Raw genomic sequence first — 8,793 nt, 5'->3', positions numbered from 1 at the left:
AGACCTTGTCCTAAAAAGTAAAATTATTTTAAAAAGCATCATGGCCATGCAACCGAGGTTGTGCATTTTGACTTTTGTGTCATTGGCCTGGTCCATTTGTAAAAAATTAGGTAATTAACAATGTCAAGATTTGGGAGTATATAGCCAGGTATGATGGTACACACCTTTAATATCAGCACTTGGGAGGCAGAGATAGGCAGATGTCTGTGAGATCAAGATCAGTCTGGTCTATATAGGGAGTTCTAGGCTAGCCAAGGCTACAGGGCGACCCTGTCTCAAAAACAAAAAGATTTAGGACTATAGCTCAGTGGTAGAATGTATGCCCAGCATGCATGAGGCCCTAGGTTCAATCTTCAGTACCACCATAGAAGGAAGTTAGAAGGTTGTGTTTAGGTTCACAAATTGACTGCTCAAGCCTGGAGAGATGGCTCAGTGGTTGAGAGCACATTCTCTTCTTGCAGAGGACTGGAGTTTAGTTCCCAGCATCTACCTCAGACAGCTTATAACTCCATAACTCCAGTTCCAGGGGGTCCAACCCTCTTCCGGCCTCAGTGGACACCTGCATTCATGTTCATATACCCCCACCAGACAGAAACAGCACACATAACTGAAAATAAAAATAAACTTTTTTTAAAAAAGTAATTGCTAGTCAAGATGGGAAAAGAATCTGGTGAAGTACTTTTTACTCCTGGAAGCAGCCTTCTCACATTTGACTTTGTTGTGTTCCTTCCTGAGTAAGCATGTCTTTTGAGACCATCCACAGGCAAAAATCAGTTTTATTTCCCCTTTTTACCCCAATGCCTTACAGGCCAATACTTCAATAAAATGAACAAAAATGAATTACTTGAAAATGAGAAGTTCTCTCAAGTTCACAGCCAGGTAGAGCTATGTACTGAAATCATGTCTCAACTCTACCCCTGTGGTAGTTTGAATGAGAATGTTCCCCACAGGCTCCAAGTATTTGGACATTTTGTCACCAGTTGGTGGCACTATTTTGGAAGGTTTTAGGAGGTGCAGCCTTGCTGGAAAAAGCACATCGCTTGGGGGTGGGCTTTGAGAGTTCTTAAGCCTTTCCAGATTTCCAATCTTTCTCTGTTTCCTGTACCTGCTTGAAGATGTGATCGCTCAGCTTTCTGCTCTGGCCAACTCCAGTCACCATGCCTCCCCCACCATTATGGACCCTCCCCTGGAGTGATAGTCAAATAAACTCTTCCTTCTATAAGGTATCTTGGTCATGGTGTCTTATCACAGCAACAGAAAAATAACTAATACAGTCCTAGGGGCAGGGGGATCCTGACCAATAAACAAAAAAGCACTTTGGAGGTAAAGCAGGATGATCAGAATTTCAAGGTAATCCTCAGCTACACATCAAAGTTCAAGATCTTGTTTGTTTGTTCTTTGAGACTAGAGTCTCACTCAGACCTGGTTGGCCTCATGGCCTTGAACTTCTGACCTTCCTGCCTCCATCTCCCAGATTCTGGAATTATGGGACCATAGAAGTCTGCCACCACACTTGGCTAAGTTTCTTTTTTTTTTTTTTTTTCATTAGATGAAACATAAAATTCTTCTGTCAAATTGCTCTTTATTTTTAATTTTTTATATTTATTTGTGTGTATGTATACATGTGTATGCCACAGTACATGTATGGAGATCAGAGAACAACTTGAAGAAGACACTTCTCTCCTTGTATCATATGGATTCCAGGGGTCAAACTCAGATGTCAAGCCTGGTAGTAGGGAGCCTTCCCACTGACCCTCAATTTGCTTTAAGCAGTAGTTCTCAGTTGGGAAAAGGAGGGAAATTCTTCTGTCCCCCACCTTCCAGGGATATTTGAAAACGTCTATGTATGCATTTGGTTATCCAAACTGGAGAAAGGGATGTTGCTAGTTCTAACGCCTAGACATGAGATGCTAAACATTCTATAAAACCAAGAAGGCTCTTCAATTCAAAGCATCATTGGACTCAAATGTCAGTAGTGTCAAGGTAGAGAAGTCTCTAAATGGTTCATCTGTTTGTATTTATGCCTTCACAAATGGGGACACTTTTGGATCCTTTTTTACAGACCACATTTGGGGAAGACTGCCCTAAACATGCTAAAACTTGAACTCTGACCCAATAAGGTTGCCAGGCAAGATACAACCAGATTCTCTAACGTTTTACATTTATGAGGGTTCTGTATAAACAATGTTGTAGAAGGAGCTGAGGGAAAAGGAGCATCAAGATGCAGTCAAATGAAACATAAGCAAGGCTTGGGGGCAAGCTAGTTACTACAGCACTCAAGAGTCTGAGGCAGGAGGAATGTTGGAAGTTCAAGATCAGTTAGGGCTATGCAGAAAGACCCTTCTCCAAAACAAAAAGCAAAAAGAAACACTCTGAGCCCTTGTCTCACAAAACAAAAATGAAAACTGGGTACAGTGGTGCATGTCTGTAATCCAAGCACTTTGGAGGTAGAGACTGGAGGGGCAGAAGTAGTTCAAGGTTATCATGAACTACATAGAAAATTAGAGGTCAGGAAAGAAAGAAAAAGAAATGTAAACATAAACCTAAGAGTATTCTCTGTGGCATGGAGGTCAGGACTTGAAGCCTCACTTGGTCACTGCCTAGGTACCAAGTGAGGACTTTCTTTTTTTTTTTAATTGTGTGTGTGTGTGTGTGATGTCTATGTGTGAGTGCAGGTACCTATGTGGCACTGCTTTCATGTGAAGGTTAGGGGAAAACTTTACAGAGTTAGCTCTCACCTTCCAGCTTGCTGAGGCAGGGTTTCCTTTGTTTCTGCTGTTACATAGCATTCTCACAAAGAGCCTCAGGAAGTTCCCATCTCTGCCTCCCACTGTAAGGGAGTTGGGATTACCAGTGCATGCTACTACATTCTGCTTTTAATGTGAGTTCTGGAAATTCCTTTAATTTCTTGGGTTACAGTTCCCCCATCTGAGGAATGGGACAATGCTCATTTTCTTGGTTTTCTTGACTGTTGTGAGGCTTGAATGTGAATAATTGCTGTGGAAAGCTCAGCCCCAAAAGGCTCCCTGACAGACACATCTACTGCATGAGCAGGATCCTGCTACTTTGAAAAACAACATACTTAGGGGCCAGAGAGATGGCTCAGCGGTTGGGAACACTGACTGTTCTTGCAGAAGACCAGGGTTCAATTCCTAGCACCCACATGGCAGCTAACAACTGTCTATAATTCCAGTTCCAGAATATCTGACAGCATCTTCTGTCCTCCGCGGGCATTGCATGACACAGGCGCACTTACATGCAAGCAGGCAAAACACTCATACACATAAAATAAAAATAATAAATAAAATATTTATCTTATTTATTTTATTTTTATTTAGGCTATGTGCAGAAATGTCCATGTCTTTTTCAGGTGAGAAGTCATGTGTCCATGTTAAAAAACAGTAGTGGTTGAAAAATGGACACAGAAAATATTGAAAATACCCAAAGCCTGACCACTTGAAAAAATAAAACTAGAGAAATAGTCCTTAGGGAATTTAATAAGTGAATTGTGAAACTGAAATGTAATTGTGTGTATATATGTGGTTTTTAAAAAATATTTATGTGTATGAATGGTTTGCCTGCGTGTATGTAAGTGTACCCATGTCATGCAGTGCCCATAGAAGCCAGAAGAGGACTTCAGATGCCCTGGAACTGGAGTTTGGATGGTTGTTAGCCACCATTTGGGTGCTGGGAACAGAACCCAGAAATTAGAGACTGCTGTCTGAAGAGGATGGAGAGTGAAGCAGGGCAGCTGGGGCAGACCTCTCTATCAGGGAAAATGGGCCCTTTGTTAGGTGGCAATGTGGATGGCATGCCTACACCAATGCCCAAGAAGGTCTTTTCTTTCCTGGGGCTGTTTCCCTTTCTTTCATCATTGGTATGTGTGAGTCATGCTCTCAGCCTCCCTGAAGAGATCCTGAGTGAATCTGAGATTCTGAGACAAACCCTGAGACGCTGGCTCTGCTTGCATTCTGAATAAGTGCAGGTGCCAAGGAGCCAGGTGCCCAGAGATCAAGGACCAAGATGCTCCCAGCAGTACTGAGGCTGGAAAGTTCCTGTGCCCAAGGGAGGGATGGATGGGGAAAGGGATGGACAAACAACACATTGATTAGCTGTTGGTTTCTGCCCCAGGGGAGAACTCTGTTCTAATTCATCATAATTTCACCTAGCTCTCACATATGCATCATCCCCAATGTCTTTACTACAGCCAGCTGAGGGCCTGGAGAGGGACTGACCATTGATCATTAGTCACCTTCTATACCTGGGGCATGGGCAGATACCAAGAGAGTGAGAAGAGTGAAGACAGCTTACAGACAAGATGGGAAGATAAACTATAAGCACATAATTCCCACAGATGGGGCCAAGTGCTATAAAAAGGCATTTAAAAGGATTTGGGAACACAGGACAAAGTTGTTGCATCTGCCCAGGAACAAAGACATGGTCTTTACATTTCCCTGTAGGATCTTGATATGGCTGCTCCACAGTGGGCAACCAACATTCAGAGCCACAATGATTGCTATTGTACCCTGACCATGTAGCAAACTCATCCTCAAGCTTTTGTCTTTTTTCATCTTAATTCATACAATTATCTGGTTTTAGTATTATGCCAGAACATACGGTCTTAAACTTTGAATGTTGAGCTCAGCTAAGTTTCCTCATAATATCCTACGAAAATACCTTTTTAGCCAGTGCATGCTTTCTGTCACTACCTAACTTGCATCTTATACAATGTGCCTTTCATTTCTAAAAGGAATTCATTCACATAAATGTTCCTGTGATCATTAAAGCTTTATACCTTGGTACCAGACATACTTGAAGGACAAATCCGATATATGCTTCAAACAATCCCAACACTTATCCACTACATTTCCTCTCCAATTTTCAAAGAAAATCAGGTATGAACAATGCTTTTCTCTCCCCCCTTTTCACATATTAGTCTTATCCCCTGTTCCCATTAAATCAGACAACAAGTCAGGAGTGCATGTCTATAATCACAGCTACTTGGGAAAGCAGGAGAATGATGAGTTTAAGGCTCTAGCTAACTCAGTGAGATTTTGTGCCAAAATAATAAAAATAGCTGTGCATATAGCTCAGTGGTAGTGGGCTTGACTCACATGTTCTAAGCCTTGGGTTCAATCTTCACTTTCTGGGGGTAAAAGATATTTCTCTCTTCTCTATACCTCTGTCTCTGTGTCCCCCCCCCCCCCGGCTTCCAGAGCTGGGTTCTTTGCAAACAAGTCCTGTGACTCATATTTGCCTGACAAGGTATTTTGGGAATTTAAAAAAATACAGAGACATTAATAAAGGTTAGTAAAAACAGGATTTTTAAAGTCATACAACTGAAAGTACAAAATATATCATTTAGCTTTTGATGGTTTCATGAAACTTGGTTCACTGGCTTTGCAACCCATAAGCACCAAAGTGAAGGAAACTATGGTGATATGGCTTTGCAGTCCTAATTTCTGGTCTCAGAAATGCATTAAACTGAATCAGATGTAGTATCTTCTTTAATTTAATTCAAAAATGGGTGGCACATGCCTTTAATCCCAGTACTCGGGAGACAGAGGCAGGCGGATCCCTGTGAGTTCAAGGCCAGCCTGGTCTACATAGTGAGTTCCAGGACATCTGGGGCTACAGGGAGACTCTGTCTCCAAAAGACCAAAAAATAGGTAAAACAGCTTAATAGGTTTTAAATCAGAATCAGTTTAATTCCCTGGAAGAACCCCCAAGAAAATGTATTCCAAATGCATCATTTTACTGATGAATATGACCAAATTGTAACTGGTTTATGACTGGGCAGGACAGTCCTTAACCACCCAGACTCAGCTATCCGATCCATAAAAGATGTACTGGGGTGTATGGATCTGTGATTCCTCTTCTACCTCAACCATCCTGGAAGATTCTAATAAATGTTAAATCAGTGAAAGGACTGCCAAGAAAGACCAATTTGCCAGAAATCACATAGTTGGTCAGGAACAGAACCGATCCTCTGACACTCAGTGACTGCTTTTCATATAGAATATGTTGGAAATAAAGATCTTGAGTTTAAAAAAAAAACAAATACTAATCTGAACAAAGCATCTTAAGAAAAAAACTTCTGCACTAAAACCAAGTCAAACTTCTAAGCAGTACATTTCACTTTATTTTTAATTACATTTGTTTATGCATTTATTTAGTGTGTATGGTGTGTGTTTGTGCACATGCCATGGTGCCCATGTGGAAGGCAGGGGATAACTTGTGAGAGTCTGTTTTCTTTTACCATATGGGTCCCAGGGATTGAACTCAGGTCATTAGGCTTAGTGGTAAGTACATTTTGTCTGTAAACTCACTTTTAAATAATAGGTTGGCTTATTTTTCTTACATATTTAGCTTATGTTTCTATAACTAGCTATGCACTGAAGGAATGACAATCAGTGCCCTCAGTTTTTCTTGCTACAGAGAAAACTTCCAAAATGAAGAGAGAACAATTCACAGCAAGGTGTGGTAGCTCAAGCCTATCCTAACAATCAAGAGGCTGAGGCAAAAGGATTGAGGCTACATGTGAGTACCAGACCAGCCAGGGTTACACAGATGCTGTTTCCGAACAAATTCCCAAACCAAACAACAATAAACAAAATAGCAACCATTCATTATTACATTTTATGGACCTAATTGTGCACCCAGATGATATATTGAAATTCTAACTCCCAGTATCTGCGAGTATGACATTTTTCAGAAATGGGGTCTTTGCAGATGTAATCAAGTTAAGTGAGGTCATTAAGTTGGGCCCTAATCTAATATGGCTGGTATCCTCATAAAAACAGGAAATTTAACACAGACAGAGAGAAGAAAGCCACATGAAGATAGAAGTAGAGGTTGGAATAAGTTGCCAGAAGCCAAGGGACAGAAGAGACCAGTAGCTGGAAGAGACAGGAAAGATCCTTCCCTAGAGGCTTCAGAGAGGACACCATCCTACACCTTGTTTTCAGACATCTAGTTTCTAGAATTATGAGAAAATGAAATTTTGTTTCAAGCCACACCATCTGTGGTACTTTTTTTTTCGGGGGGGGGGGGGGGTTGTTGGGTTTTTTTTTGTTTTTTTTTTTTTTTTTTTGGTCTTTTTGAAACAGGGTCTCCCTGTAGTCCCAGCTGTCCTGGAACTCACTATGTAGACCAGGCTGGCCTTGAACTCACAGCGATCCGCCTACCTCTGCCTCCCGAGTGCTGGGATTAACGGCTTGTGCCACCACGCTTTTTTTTTTTTTTTTTGGTCTTTTTGAAACAGGGTCTCCCTGTAGTCCCAGCTGTCCTGGAACTCACTATGTAGACCAGGCTGGCCTTGAACTCACAGCGATCCGCCTACCTCTGCCTCCCGAGTGCTGGGATTAACGGCTTGTGCCACCACGCTTTTTTTTTTTTTTTTTGGTCTTTTTGAAACAGGGTCTCCCTGTAGTCCCAGCTGTCCTGGAACTCACTATGTAGACCAGGCTGGCCTTGAACTCACAGCGATCCGCCTACCTCTGCCTCCCGAGTGCTGGGATTAACGGCTTGTGCCACCACGCTTTTTTTTTTTTTTTTTTTTTTGAAACAGGGTCTCACTACACAGCCCTGGTCAGCCTGGAACTGGCTATGTAGATCATGCTGGCTTTCAGCTTTGCCTGACTCATGCACCACCATGCCTGGCCAGTGGGTGACTCTTTATTAGAGCAAAATTAACTCACTTCTCACGTTCCTGTGGTTGATTGGGCTTCATTGTCTTTTTACTCAGCAGCTTCAGATGGCGTCTGGGGCTGGTTTAATCTGAAGGCTGGACTGGGCTGAAGGTCCAAAACAGTGCATCATGGCTGCCATTCATGCTGTGGTTGGCAGCAATCTCATTTAGGAGTGTAGACTGGCATATAGCCTCTCCATGTGACATGCATTTCTCAAGGCCTAAAAATGCCTGAAGAATGACCATTGCAAAAAGGTATGAGGTAGAGCTTGCTGTGCCAGAGGGCCCTGGCTAGGAACTGGTGCTACACTGTTGGCTCCGCTGTATTCTGTCAGTCAAACCCACAGAGAAGGGGCTGTGGAAAGGTGATGGTGCAGAAAAGCATGTCAGTTGAGACCATGATTGCAGTATACAATCTAATACAATGGTTTCCCCATGGATCTACTAGAAGCGATGTAATTCACTTTAAACCCAAATATTAGTGACTTAGGGACAGTTCATTGAGATGTTCTGCGTCATTGCTTCCCTCTGATAAGAAGAAGACTTGGTTGTAGAAAACATTCTTCAGGATAGTTAGTGATATGTTACCAAAGCCCCCAAGGGTTCTAATTTTAAATTTAAATTTTATTATTGTATATATGTGTGGGGAGGTGTATGTGTGCCATGGTGTGTGTGAAGATCAGAGGACAATTTTGTGGCATTGGTTATCTCTTTCTACCTTTATGTGGGTTCTGGGGATCAAACTCAGGTTGTCAGACTTGAACAAATGTCTTTACCTGCTGAGCCATCTCACTGGCCCCAAGGTTTCTAAATTACAAGGCAGGTCTTCACCACCCTTGGGGTCATACATAGTTCAGGAAACATCTCCTCTCTCCTTGCTTTGGGGCCATTTATTTCAACTGTTCAGTGAGTCCCAGGAGTTGGCAGGTGGGCTTCCTAGTGAAGTGCTCAGAAATCCTTCCCTGTATTTGGACAAACAGCCAGGGGATGTGGGTGATCCTTCTGAATCTACAGGGCTACCTCACGTGGGTGCTTGGAACTGAACCTGGGTCCTCTTCAAGAGTAGTAACTACTCTTAACCACTAAACTATCTCTCCAGTCCA

The sequence above is a fragment of the Nannospalax galili genome, unplaced genomic scaffold (genome assembly GCF_000622305.1).
Source record: "Nannospalax galili isolate Female #2095 unplaced genomic scaffold, S.galili_v1.0 scaffold234, whole genome shotgun sequence".
In the NCBI taxonomy this organism is placed as follows: Eukaryota; Metazoa; Chordata; class Mammalia; order Rodentia; family Spalacidae; genus Nannospalax; species Nannospalax galili.
This window is presented reverse-complemented; position numbering follows the sequence as displayed.